Below are 15,110 nucleotides of genomic sequence, written 5' to 3'. Positions count from 1 at the left end.
GGATTTTCACTCAATGGACAGGAGTTAAAGCTAGGTATGGACATTCTTCACTTTTGCTTCTCATTATTGACCTGAATCCGACTGATACTGAGCACCCCCAATTTCTGCTTCGGTCAGTGGGGATGAGGACGCTCAACAGCTCTCAGGATTAACACCCTAGCATCTTAAAATGTGGGTTCTTCCATGAAGCTGCTGCTGCTGCTGCAAGCATTGGGAACAAGCATAAAAACTTTGGTTCCCCATCCACCACCACCCAAACTAAAAGAGAGCCTCACACAGGACTGGTAGATCATCAGAGGCAAATGCCTCCTGGGGGGGAATAGGGATTTGTAGCACAGTAGGTAGATCCTTTAAGTTTTAAGAAAATAAACTGAACTGAAGCTCTGAAACTATGAATGGTTACCCATCACTTATAATAAAATTAAGAAATAATTTACCACCACTGCATGACCAAAGCAATAATGTACAGTATGTTAACTGTGATGTGTAAATTTTTCATCAGTGACTTTGAAATATCTCAGCACATATTCCACTTGTTTTTCTCACTAAATATTTTAGTCTTTATGCATTTTACAGTTGAAAGAAACAACTATGCACGATTTGGAAGCCAAGTTGTCATAGGAGAGCACAATGGATGACCTTGAGAGAATGCACGTGTACCCACTGTAGCCATGAAAATATGTATTTGTGCTCAAAAGCCTTGATTTAGGAAAGCACTTCTTTTCAGAAAAGCACATCCCAACTTTTAACATGGGAGTAATCCCATTGAAATTAATGGCTGACTTAAAGTTACTTGTCATTAGTGTAGTGACGCCAACACTATCAAAAGACATACAGTTCCACACTTTGTTTTACAGTATGTTACAGGAAATGTGTATTAATCTTTTAAAAACAAGTTTATAGTCACAAGCTTCTGCTATTCCATGATGAAATGATTTGACAAAGAATTTTTAAATCAATCATGCAAACCATTAGAAGCATATGGTTACATAAAAAATATTGTTTACATAAATATTTCCACAGTACTACATTGTAACTACCATATATTTAAAGGCACCTAATATAAAGTGACACTGTACCAGACTCCTATTAAAGACTTACACTAATGAATACAGAACAATTGCACAGTATGGCTTGGTTTTCTTGTGCTGCCTATTAAGCAGCACCAAAGATACTTGCCTGTTCAGTTAAGGACAGAACGCTTAAGTTTCAGGTATTTATGAAAAAAAATTACAGATAAGTCCGAACAAAAATCCCAGAACTGAAACTCTTAAACTTTGGAGAGGTTCAGACCCAGATTTTGATCTGACTTTGTATCTTCTGCCAATCAGTTAAAATATATATTTAATAAAAATATTATGGGGGGGCAATCTTTGTCACACCCTCATTTTCATCCTTCCCACCTCCCTCCAGAAACAAAGTGATATGTACGTATGTGGAGGGCATGCCCAAGCCAGTTATTACAGGATTAAAAGACTTGCAACCTGATGTTCACTTTGATTTTCTGGCTGGGATCTGAAGGAGGGCCTCTATGATGCTAGCTTCCCTGTAGAGAGCATTCCTATTTCACAACTCACCTTGGGGCTTTTCCCTCATGTTGGATTGTTCTTGCATTTACACTGGAGCAGTGTGGGGTTTTTGATCTGTGAAGAATGGTACATGAGAATTTGGTCCTGTAGCCAATCAGGCTGTGGGTGGTCAGGGTTAGTGGTGGAAGCGAGAGTTCAGCTAACCAGTTAGAGCTGGGTCAGGGCAGGTAGAGTCCAGGAAATAAGCTGAGAATCAGTACCAGAGCATAGGCGGCGCATAACTCTTGCATTTGGGGAGGCTGGCCATCAACCCCAGAAGCTTCCTAGAAGTCGGAGGGGCTACTGGCGCCCAGACCATGGCCCCAGACTCTTCCCCCAAGGCTCTGCCCCTGCTCCACCTCTTCTTCCAAGGGTTCCCCCCACCCACTCCTCTCTCCCCCTCCCCTGAGGCACCCCCCTACCCGCCACTCTCCACCCACTCCTCTCTGCTCCTCCCCGAGATCCCTGCCTGCTCCTCCCTTAAATCCCCTCCCATGAGGTTCCCCCTGCCTGCCACTCTCCATCACCTCCCCCAAGGCCCACCCCCAGCCCGCCACTCACTCCTCTCCACTCCATCCTACCTTAATGGCAAGCAACGGGGGGTGGGGTGAAGAGGAGTGAGCAAGGGTGGGAAGAGGTGGAGCGAGGGCGGGGCCTTGAGGGGAAGAGGTCAGGTGGGAGTAGGGCCTCAGGGTGGATCCAGAACAGAGCACAGGAGGGGCCACAGTTTGGGCATCGGGGGTCCCTCAACATCTCAAAAGCTTCTGTTGCTGCCACCGCTCCACAGGTGGGCAGGCCAGCACACCTCCAAAGGGAGATGCGCTGCATCTGGCATTTCTTGCCCTGTTTAGGAAGGCTTAGCCTCCCCAAACCTCTTATACCTGCTGCCCATGTACCAGAGGGACAGAAGTTAAATGCCAGAGTCAGGGGGTAAATTGGAGTCATAAACTAGAGGCAGAGCCAGGGATCAGTATCAGAAAGACAGAAAACAAATGCCAGAACTGGAGAGTCAACCAGTTCCGTTTTGGGTGTCATATTTAAGAAAGAAGTGGACAAATTAGAGATTACCTGGAGGAGAGCAAAAAAATGACAAAAAGTTTAGATAAACATAAGCTGTGAGGAAAGGTTAAAAAAAACTAGGCATGTTTAGTCTTGAAAAAGGAAGACCTAGTAACGGTTTTCAAATATGTTAAGGGCTATTACATAGATGATGGTGATCAATTTTTCTCCATATCTGTTGAAGATAGAACAAGAAGTAATCAGTTTAATCTGCAGCCAGGAATATTTAGATTAATTATTAGGAAAAGATTTCTAACTATAAGGATAGTTCAGCTCTGGAATAAGCTTTCAAGAGAGGCTGCAGATTCCCTGTCATTGGAGGTTTTAAGAATAGGATAGACAAGCATCTGATAGATATTGTCTCTGTATACTTGGCCCTACCTCAATGCAGAGGGCTGGAGTGGATGACCTCTCAAAGTCCCTTCCAGCCTGTCAGGATTCCTTCCCCACTCTGAACTCTAGGGTACAGATGTGGGGACTCACATGAAAGCCCCCTAAGCTTATTTATCAGCTTAGGTTTATAGTAAGCTGTCACCACCAAGTGTGTTCCAAATCTTAGGGAAGAACCACTTGGAATTCTGCCTTTCCCCAGATATTTCCCAAGTCTCTAACCTTTCCTGGGCAGATTTGAGACTAATTCCTCCCTCCTCCCTCCCCCCCAAGTCCTTACACCCCTTTTCCTGAGTAAAGAGGAAAGGGTTGAGAGTATATCCTCACCAATTAGTCCTGGTGAACACAGATCCAAAACCCTTGGATCTTCAAACAATGAAAAAAACAATCAAGTTCTTAAAAGAAGAATTTTAAATAAAGAAAAGGTAAAAATCATCTCTGTAAAATCAGGATGGAAAATAACTTTACTGGGTAATCAGATTCAAAGAGCCCAGAGGAACCCCCTCTAGCCTTAGGTTCAAAGTTACAACAAACAGAGGTAAACCCTCTAACAAAGGGAACATTTACAAGTTGAGAAAACAAAGATAAAACTAACACGTCTTGCCTGGCTGTTACTTACAAGTTTGAAACATGAGTGACTTGTTCAGAAAGATTTGGAGAGCATGGATTGATGTCTGGTCCTTCTTAGTCCCAAGAGCAAACAACCCCCAAAACAACGAGCACACAAACAAAACCCATCTCCCCACCAAGATTTGAAAGTATCTTGTTCCCTTACTGGTCCTTTGGGTCAGGAGTCAGCCAGGTTACCTGAGCTTCTTAACCCTTTATAGGTAAAAGGATTTTGGTGTCTCTGGCCAGGAGGGATTCTATAGTATTGTACACAGGAGGGTTGTTACCCTTCCCTTTATAGTTATGACACAGCCCTACATTTCTATGATTGTATGATTATTTGGGATCCAGAAGGAATTATCCCTCCTTGGCAGATTGCTCCCTTCTGGTATTTTCTTTGGTTTGATTGCTTTTCTTCCTTTCTGTATCTGTGGAGTCCTTTCTTGTGTTGCTGTCACAATTTGTTGAGCTAGTTAGTGTGTTGCAAAAGCTGCTCGTATGATTTGGGGATTTTGTTGTAATTTTGTGGGTGAGGGTTTTGAAGTGGGTTCAAGTTTTAATTTTGACCAGTGTCAATAATCCAATCTAAAAATGCTCAAATGCACAAGCAGAAAGTCTACATGGGTGATAGCCCCCTAATGCTTGTCATTGTCTCAGTATTGGGTTCACCCTTTATCATGCCTAATTCTTTCCACAGAGACAGGGTGAACAGAACTATGGTTTGATGGCTATTTCATATTACTTAGTTTGGCTGGGGAGGGAGGATGCATGGTTTAACCATGCACCCTCAAGCATCTACCATGTTGTAGAGTAATCCACAGACACTTCATTTCTACTGGACACCAAATTAAATTCATATTTTCAGGTTTTAATCTGGTTTCTTAATAAAGTTCTGTCTAGAAACCGTTAACCATATTTATTTAAGTGGAAGAAGGGAGCGGTGGTAACTAACAACATTGATTCCTTAATATTAGAGACAAATAGCTTTGGTTTTTAAAGGAGAGTGAGGAATCCCTGCATAAGACAAGTCAAGAGTTATTGCACAATGTCTCTCTCAGATTGTCCCTCAGCATAACATACACTACAGTTAATTACTCATAAGTGGAGGCCAAGATGCATGTTAATAATCTTTCCATAATCCCTTTACCCAACAGACCACAATTTCTTGTGCATGAATAGGTAGATTTAGAATCAGTTATGCCTGCTGCCCAAACACTAGTAGTAGTAGTTTCAAAATGTTCAAATAACAATAAAAACGTATTGCAGCTTTTGATTATGCATTGTAACTTTTAACAATGGTGTGTTTTGAATTATCGTTTTCAAGTAACCATTCTAAAAATGCTAGGGGAAACAAATCAGAAATTAATTTGATAGAAGATGACATTCAGACAATGGCAAAGGGTATACATTATTAGAAGTCCACACAAGACAGGAAAATCAGAGTTAAGGCTAGAACTCAGTCCATAATGTAATTTGCTGTGTTTCAGTATATTCTACCGGGAGCTCTCTCTTAGATAATAGAGATTTTGTGGTCCTGTTGAAAGTTGTATGATGCTGTGACTTTGGGACTGAGTTAGACATTTAGGAATAAAATTATTTGGGCCAGACTTCACCAGCTTTACAGGCCTTGGTGTCTTTCCAGTAGCACTTGGGGCCCTGAAGAGTATCGTGGGGTTGCACACCAGGTCACTTGAGGAAGGATTATGTTTCTTGGAGGCACAAGCCTTCTCTCCTTCAAAGGCATGCAGGCTCTGCGCTTCACTTTACTCAGGCTAGTGCATATGTACCACAATTTGACCATTTATATTTCTTCTGATTTTTAAAACAAATTTGCTCTTTTTTAACGATCAGAAAAATGACACTTTTTTTAGCCCTTAGTTGTCCTGATGTGCAATAAGCTACGTACATTAGCAAGAACTGTACTTAATTGGATCCATAAACTTCCTTTAACTTAACAACCACACCCCTGATATTTTCCTTATCTATACAGACCATATGTTACTGGCTACTATATTTTTAAAAGCTAATTGTTTTTTAAAACAAAGTGTCCTCCCATCTGAGACAGAGGGAATAGATCAATTCAGGTCAGGGCTGTTTTTCTAACTTGGGTTGAACTGATAAGTCCATATCTATAGAATTGAGTAAGACTGATCTGATGCTAGGGTACGGTCAGTGGAATATTTTCCCTCCCTTTGATTTTCACTTGTGTAGCTTCACTTGTTTAAAATGTTCACAACCACAACACAGCAAAGATTATATTCTTGTGTTCCTAAATCCATTCATACAGCAGACATACAATATTTTCAAAAGGAAAATAATTGTTTGCTTATTTGGGAGGAGGAGGTGGCAGATTTCTAATATTTCTTGGTTTTCACTGGTGTGGAAATACCAGGAAAATAGCTTTTGTGTAATTCTGTTGAAAGGCAATATGTAAGATGTCCTAAAATGTTTTAGGGAGGAACTTGAATGAAGAGATTATTTCAACAAAAATCCACTATGTAGCATTAATACCTATAAATAATAGGTATTAATACCTTTCAACAATACTATGAGAGAGAAACTATTTTCATGGTATTTCCAATCCATTCAAAGGAACATACATGTAAAGAGAATTTTGTCCACTGAATCTTTAATAACAGCAATAATACATAAACTAAAAAGAGCCCAGTTTGACTTTCAGATTCCCAGGTTGAGTTTGCAGGCACGATAGTTTGAATAAACCAACTTTCTGTTTATAAACTGAGCAAATGTCACATGCAAGCTATTGAGACACAGACTCGAAGCACTACAATGCTATTTACGGAGTTGCTTATCAGATTAGAACTGAACTTTAAAACCAAAGGCTTCCCATTTGTGTTAAACTTTTTGAGAGTGGCACAAACCAATAATCCTCATAACCCAAGCAGTAAACAAGTAGTATGTGTGGGTGAGACCCATGTTTAGAGGCATATGAACTTAATTATACACATATGGCTCATCTGTATTAAGGCCACTGTACAGTATTACAGGTATCTGCAAGGCCATAGGGAGGCAGGGTGCCACTTTGTTGAATCTATATATTATATTCATTAGCTTTAGAAGTAGCAGGGGCAGTTATTGCCCTTGTATGTATTTTATTCTGCTGGCAGATAAATAGAAAACTTCAGTGTGCAAAAATAACAAATCAACTGGTGAAAATAAATCTGATACACTACATACAGTTGCACTTCTGCAATGAGATTTGAACAAGAGCGGTTTAAAGGTCTTTCATACAGTGAAATTCTGCCAAATAATATGAATCATAAAATTCACCCTATGTGGCTTCTGGGCTATTTTTATTTATGTTTACATAATGGCCACTGACTGGCTGAGATAATGGAATCTGGTGTGTATCTCCAGGTCATGACAAACACAGTAGGATATTAGTCCTTTCTCCATACCATTTGTTGTTTTGTTTTACTTTGCTTACCAAATGTGACTGAACTTTAGAAACAGCCATCACTTCAGAGTAAGCTAGTAAAAGGGTCAGAAGCAGCTGAGTTTCAAGTGAAATATGCTGACTCTTCAAAATACTATAGATAATAACAACACCTTGAGTGCTTAATTTGTATCATATACTTGTGACTGTTTCAGTGAGGAACAAAGTCCCTGCAGGAACTGGTTGGTCAAATAAATTATAGTCCTTCCTTAAGAGCAAGTAGAGTTTTGCTATTACAAAGCTAGGATTCTGAAATATGGTTCTGAATGCTGTGGTTCTCCATCCCACTTGTGCCAGGGTGGAATTTCGCTCTCAAATGTTTCTCTTGTTCTCTGGAGGGTGCCAGATATTTTTTTTTGTCTGCAAAAACTATGGCAATTGCTGGCAAGGTGGCCTCTCATATTTCAGACAGACCTAATTTGAATTATCTTTGATATTATTAATTTTAAACATTGATGAATTTGGCACTTAATAAAATTTGTTGAAAACTGAGATCATATGAGTTCTACATATTTTATGTCATTTTCATAAGCTGTGATAATTGTATGTTACACTATTATAAAAGTTTGTTTTCTCTTTCTCTTTTTTCTTCCCATAACCTTTATGATAATGTCAGGTCAAATGCAAATATATAGAATTTCTAGTATCCTTAAGCTGCATGTCTCAGTCTGCAAAGTTTGCAGGGTGATTGTTATGGCAGTATTAACATGTTAATAGATCCTAGAACATGGTGTGACACCATGCCATCTCCATATTCACCATTGCCACATAATTATGTGTTTTGTACAAAGTATGCCTTGTGAGGTATTGTTCTAAAAGTCCTGATCTGCTAAACATTAATATCTCAGTGGATTGTATGTGCTATCATGATATGTAAAGTTATGAAATCTTGCTATGTGTGGGTGACTAAAGTTTGATGTGAGGCTGGAAACACCCAAAGCCAGCCTTTCAGATACAACAATGGAGTAGCCAGACAGTGTTAATCACTGTAATCAATGGAAGAATCCACTAACACAGGAACTCTGTATAAGGAAGCCTCCTCAGAGGGAGCACGGAGGCAATGAAAAATGTTCGGCCAAAGGGGGTTCTCAAGGTTCCTTCACCACTCTGAACTTTAGGGTACAGATGTGAGGACCTGCATGGACACTTCTAAGCTTAATTACTAGTTTAGATCTGGTATCGCCACCACCATCCAGAATTTCAGTGTCTGGAGCACTCCCTGTCCCCCCAAAACTTTCCCCTCCCTGGGCAACCTTGAGAAACTTCACCAATTCTCTGGTGAACATGGATCCAAATCCCTTGGATCTTAAAAACAAGGAGAAATTAACCACCCCCCCCTCCTATCCCTGGTGAGTCCAGATCCAATCCCTTTGGATCTAAAAAACAAGGAAAAATCAATTTGCATAAGACAGGCTACAAAGAAATAAACAAACCTATTTATTCCTGTCTAAAACTTACTACTCTGATAAGAGGCTGGTTCCTTGATCTTTTCACTCCGGCTGAAACTGAAAACTCTAAACAAAGGAAAAACTTCCCTCCTTCCTTTTGAAACATCTTGTTTCCACCATTGGTTCCTCTAGTCAGGTGTTAGCTAGGCTAGGTGAACTTTTTAATCCTTTACAAGTAAAAGAGGCATTAACCCTTAACCATCTGTTTATGACAGGCCCCCCAAATCTCAGACAGTGTGGAACCACACTGGCGGTGATTTCTTCCTAGAACTTTAGAATAAACAGATGAATAAAACACATGCACCTTTACATATACTACTAAGTATGTAAAACTAAAAGATTTTTCACATTCCAAGGACAATTTAACCAGTTAACTCTGGGAAACTTTCACGGGAGAGTGCATCAGCTACTTTGTTAGAAGCTCCTGAAATGTGTTGAATTTTAAAATCAAAATCTTGGAGAGCTAAACTCCATCGAAGAAGTTTTTTGTTGTTTCCCTTGGCAGTATGAAGCCACTTTAGCGCAGCATGGTCAGTTTGTAGCTGGAAACGCCATCTCCAAACGTATGGGCGTAGCTATTCCAGGGCATAAACAATGGCGTAGCATTCTTTTTCACTGATTGATAGTTTCCTGCTGAGAAACACGACATGATGAAATTCTTGATCTGGTCCTTCCTGCATTGAAACTGCTCCTACACCACGCTCAGATGCATCTGTGGTTACTAGGAATTGTTTGTCAAAGTTTGGGGCTCTTAGCACAGGGTCAGACATGAGTGTTGCCTTTAGCTGATTAAAGGCCTTCTGGCACTTATCAGTCCACTTAACTGCATTTGGCTGTGTCTTTCTGGTCAGGTCTGTTAGTGGAGCAGCGATTTGACTGTAGTGTGGAACAAATCGCCTGCAATATTCAGCCAAGCCTAAGAAGGATTGGACCTGTTTCTTTGACTTTGGGACAGGCCACTTTTGGATAAATCCCCTACAGGCCAAGGTGGATGCTATCATTCCTTGACCCACCTGGTGTCCAAGGTAAGTCACTCTGTTTTTGCCTATTTGGCACTTTTTAGCCTTAACAGTTAGTCCTGCCTGCCTGATGCACTCGAAGACTTTTTCCAGGCGCTCTAGGTTTTCTGCCCATGAATCAGAAAAAATGGCCACATCATCGAGGTAGGCAACTGCAGATTCTCCCAGTCCTGCTAGGAGACGATCTACAAGTCTTTGGAAGGTGGCGGGTGCATTTCGCAGCCTGAAGGGAAGCACATTAAATTCATACACCCCTGCATGGGTGATGAAGGCTGACCTTTCCTTGGCGGGTTCATCTAGCGGTACTTGCCAGTACCCCTTGGTTAAGTCTAATGTAGAGCTGAACTGGGCATGTCCCAATTTCTCCAATAGCTCATCGGTGCGTGGCATTGGATAGTTGTCGGGAGGAGATACAGCATTTAGCTTACGGTAGTCAACGCAAAAGCGTATTTCCCCATCTGGTTTGGGAACTAGAACCACAGGAGATGCCCATGCACTGTTAGAGGGGCGGATTATACCCATCTGTAGCATGTTTTGGATATCCCATTCTATAGCAGCTTGAGCATGAGGAGACACCCAGTAGGGTGGGGTTCTAATTGGGTGAGCATTACCTGTGTCAATGGAGTGGTATGCCCGTTCGGTCCGTCCTGGGGTGGCTGAGAACAATGGGGCAAAGCTAGTGCACAACTCCTTGATCTGTGGCCGCTGGAGACATTCCAGGGTTGTGGAGAGGTTCACCTCTTCCACACCACTCTCTCTTTTTCCTTCGTAGTAGACACCTTCAGGCCACTCAGCGTCATCTCCTCCATGGGCTGTAAACTGACAAACCTTTGATTCTCTGGAATAAAAGGGCTTCAGAGAATTAACATGGTATACTTTAGGCTTTAGGGTTGAGGTGGGGAATGCCATGAGATAGTTAACAGCTCCCAGGCGCTCTTGGACCGTGAATGGCCCTTCCCATGATGCTTCCATCTTATGGGCCTGTTGCGCCTTCAAGACCATTACCTGGTCCCCTACCTTGAAGGAATGCTACCTGGTATGTTTATCATACCAGGCCTTTTGCTCTTCCTGAGCATCCTTTAGGTTTTCTTTAACAAGGGCTAAAGAGTGTCAGAGGGTGTTTTGTAGGTTGCTTACAAAGTCTAGAATGTTAGTTCTTGGAGAAGGCGTAAACCCCTCCCATTGCTGCTTCACCAACTGTAAATGGCCCCTTAACCTCGTGGCCATACACAAGTTCGAATGTTGAAAACCCTAAACTGGGATGTGGTACCGCCCTGTAGGCAAAAAGCAACTGCTGCAACACTAGGTCCCAGTCATTGGAGTGTTCATTTACGAATTTACGTATCATGGCCCCTAAAGTTCCATTAAACCTCTCCACCAGACCATTGGTTTGATAGTGGTAAGGGGTGGCAACCAAGTGATTCACCCCATGAGCTTCCCACAGGTTTTTCATGGTCCCTGCCAGGAAATTAGTTCCCGAATCTGTAAGGATGTCGGAGGGCCAACCTACCCTGGCAAAAATGTCTGCCAAGGCCTGGCACACAGTTTTAGCCTTGGTGTTGCTTAGAGCTACTGCTTCCGGCCATCAAGTAGAAATATCCATGAAAGTCAGTATGTACTGCTTTCCTCTGGGTGTCTTTTTTGGGAAAGGACCCAGAATATCCACAGCTACTGGCTGAAATAGGACCTCAATTATGGGGAGTGGCTGGAGAGGGGCCTTGACCTGGTCTTGGGGCTTTCCCACTCATTGGCACACCTCACAAAACCAGAAATAATTAGCAACATCCTTGCCCATTCCCTCCCAGTGGAAAGACTTCCCCAATGGTCCTTGGTTCTGTTCACCCTGGAATGACCCCTGGGATGATCATGGGATAAGCTCAAGAGCTTTACCCGGTACTTAGTTGGAACTGCCAACTGTCTTTGAGGATGCCAGTCTTCCTAGTGTACACCAGAAAGAGTATCCTTGCATAAAAGTCCTTGTTCTACAACAAACCAGGATTGGTTAGAAGAGCTGAGAGGCGGTTGGGTGCTCCGTGCCGCCACCCAAGCTTTCTGAAGGCTGTCATCTGCTTCCTGCTCAGCCTGGAACTGTTCCCTTGAAGCTGGAGACATCAGTTCCTCCTTAGATTGGGGACTTGGGCTTGGTCCCTCTGGAAGCGATATAGGTGATGGGGTTGTTTTAGTTGATTGTGAATTGCTTTCCGCTGGTGCACTATGTGATATTTCAGGCTCTGGCTGAGCCTCTTGGGTAGGGTTGTCTGCTGGTTCTGCCAGTTCAGGCCAGCTGGTGCCCTCTGGCGTTGGAGTTGTAGATGGGTTTGCAGGTGCTGGAGTCAGTGCTGGCAACGGTTCTGGTGCTGGTTGCTTTTCCAGTTCCGGTTCTGGGACTGGATGCACTATGGCTGTTGCAGTTGTTGGCAGGGGATCCGGTTCCACCACCTCTGTCTGAGTCTCTGGTAACACAGACAAGACCCTTGTGGATGGCTCAGTAACAGGGATGGGTGTGGAAGATTGCTTGGCCTGGCTGCGTGTGACCATTCCCACCCTCTTGGCCAACTTTACCTGGTTGGCCAAGTCTTCCCCCAGTAGCATGGGGATGGGATACTTGTCATAGACTGCAAAAGTCCACATTCCTGACCAGCCCTTATACTGGACAGGCAGCTCAGCTGTAGGCAAGTTTAAAGATTTTGACATGAATGGGTGAGTTGTCACTTGGGCCTCTGAGTTGATGAATTTGGGGTTCACTAAAGATTGGTGGATAGCTGACACTTGTGCCCCAGTGTCTCTCCACGCAATAACCTTCTTTCCGCCCACTCTCAAGGTTTCCCTTCGCTCTGAGGGTATCTGAGAGTCATCTGGGCCTGGGGATCTTTGGTGTGATTGTGGCATAATGAACTGTAATCGGTTGGGGTTCTTGGGGCAGTGGGCCTTTATATGTCCCAGTTCATTACATTTAAAACAATCGCCCAGCTGACTGGTCACTGGGCCGAGGTAGGCTGCTGGAGACTGGTGAGGTGGGACAATAAGGTGTCTGGGGCTTTCCTTGGGTTGTAGGTGGGGTCTTGAAACTAAATCCTATCACAGGGGGCAGCCCAGTTTGCCCCTTCTGATATTCGCTCCAACTGCTAGTAGGTTCTCTTTTCTGCCACTTCCACCCATTTGGCTCCAATCTCCCCCGCCTCGGTTACAGTTTTGGGCTTCCCATCTAGGATGTACCTTTCTATTTCCTCAGGAACACCCTCTAAGAACTGCTCCATTTGCATTAGGAAGGACAGCTCTTCCAGAGAGTTAGCACTTGTTCCTGATATCCAGGCATCCCAATTCTTTCCAATGTGGTAGGCGTGGTGGCTAAATGACACATCTGGTTTCCACCTTCGGGCTCTGAACCGCAGAGGGGCATGCTCAGATGTTAGCCCCATTCTGATTCTGGCCTTGGTTTGAAAAAGTTTATAATCGTTCATGTGTTCCTTAGGCATTTCAGCCGCCACCTCTGCTAAGGGTCCACTGAGCTGTGGCCTCAGCTCTATCATGTACTGGTCTGTAGGGATGCTGTACTGATAGCAGGCCCTTTCGAAATTTTCTAAGAAGGCCTCAGTATCATAACCTGCCTTGTAGGTGGGGAATTTTCTGGGAAGGGAAACAGTACCTGGAGAAGGGTTGTTAGGGTTGGCTGGCACATCCTGCTTAGGCCTTGCTAATTCCAGGACCTGCTTGTGGGCCTCCCTCTGGATCTCCATAGCCCTCCGGTGGTCAGCCTCTTTGGCTTTCTCTTCTTTTTCCTTTCTCCTCCATAGCTCTTTTGTGGGCAGCCTCATCTCTGCCCATCTGTCTGTCATATTCCTTTTGGCTCTCCTCAGCCCAGAGTTTGGCTAATTCCAGTTCCTGTAGTAGGATTTTTTTTTCTTTGCTTGACATGTTTCCCTGCTCTGCCTGAGCTATCTTGGTTTATGAGGTAAAAAAAAAAAGAAAAGAAAAGAAAAGAAAAAAACCCACAGCCTTTAACTGGACTTCTCAGAATGAGAAGAGAACAGAAAAAACTGGTTTGTAACTTGTCTCTTGCAAACTGTTAATTATCCTCCAGCTAAGCCCAGCTGGGAATCCTTTCTAACAAAGCCTTGTTAGAAAAACCTTTATCTGTTTGCCTTCAGGGTATCTTTCCTTCACTGCTTCCCCAGCATCTCAAAGGAGGAAAAAAAACCTGGCTTTTGGTTCCTAAAAAATCCCTCACTGCTGCTCACCATGTCAAGGTTCCTTCCCCACTCTGAACTTTAAGGTACAGATGTAGGGACCTGCATGGACACTTCTAAGCTTAATTACTAGCTTAGATCTGGTATCACCACCACCATCCAGAATTTCAGTGTCTGGTGCACTCCCTGTCCCCCCAAAACTTTCCCCTCCCTGGGTAGCCTTGAGAAACTTCACTAATTCTCTGGTGAACACAGATCCAAACCCCTTGGATCTTAAAACAAGGAGAAATTAACCACCCCCCTCCTTACCCCCCCCCGATCCCTGGTGAGTCCAGATCCAATCCCTTTGGATCTAAAAAACAAGGAAAAAATCAATTTGCATAAGACAAGCTACAAAGAAATAAACATAAACCTATTTATTCCTTTCTAAAACTTACTACTCTGATAAGAGGCTGGTTCCTTGATTTTTTTCACTCCGGCTGAAACTGAAACTCTAAACAAAGGAAAAACTTCCCTCCTTCCTTTTGAAACATCTTGTTCCCCCAGAGGTTCCTCTGGTCAGGTGTTAGCTAGGCTAGGTGAACTTTTTAACCCTTTACAGGTAAGAGAGGCATTAACCTTTAACCATCTGTTTATGACGGGGTGGACCCCCTATGTCACGTGCATAGACTTTCCAGCAAGCTGGAAGAAACTATAAAAGATGAGGAGTGACATCATGATTTGTCTTCACTTCCCCACAACTCAACACCTGAAAGAACCTCTGGAATCAAAAAGGACTTTGAGCGGGGAAGGGGAACCCAGGCTGCAAAACAAATGCCTCCTGGACCTCAAGAATCCGTAAGCCTGCGTGTATCATCAGTCAGGGTGAGATATTGCTGATTCAAATACTATCTAGTTTGTATGAGTCTTAGTTTATGATTTTATTTGATTTCCTAGGTAAGCTGCTTTGATCTGTAAAAAGCGACAAAGAGTCCTGTGGCACCTTATAGACTAAGCATTGCTTATGCTCCAGTACCATAAGGTGCCACAGGACTGGGGGGAGCAATAGCTCAGTGGTTTGAGCATTGGCCTGCTAAACCCAGGGTTGTGAATTCAATCTTTGAGGGGGCGATTTAGGGATTTGGGGCAAAAAAATCTATCTGGGGATTGGTTCTGCTTTGAGCAGGGGGTTGAACTAGATGATCTTCTGAGGTCCCTTCCAACCCTGAAGTTCTGTGACTTTGTCACATTTTACAGATCCAGACAAACATGGCTACCCCTCTGATACCTGCTTTGATCTATTTGTTATCATTAATAATCACTTAAAATTTATCTTCCTGAAGTTAATAAACCTTTTTAAAGTTTTATCTTAACTAGTGTGTTTTAGAGCGATG

The sequence above is a fragment of the Gopherus evgoodei genome, chromosome 4 (assembly GCF_007399415.2).
Source record: "Gopherus evgoodei ecotype Sinaloan lineage chromosome 4, rGopEvg1_v1.p, whole genome shotgun sequence".
In the NCBI taxonomy this organism is placed as follows: domain Eukaryota; kingdom Metazoa; phylum Chordata; order Testudines; family Testudinidae; genus Gopherus; species Gopherus evgoodei.
Note: the sequence above shows the minus strand (reverse complement) of the source record.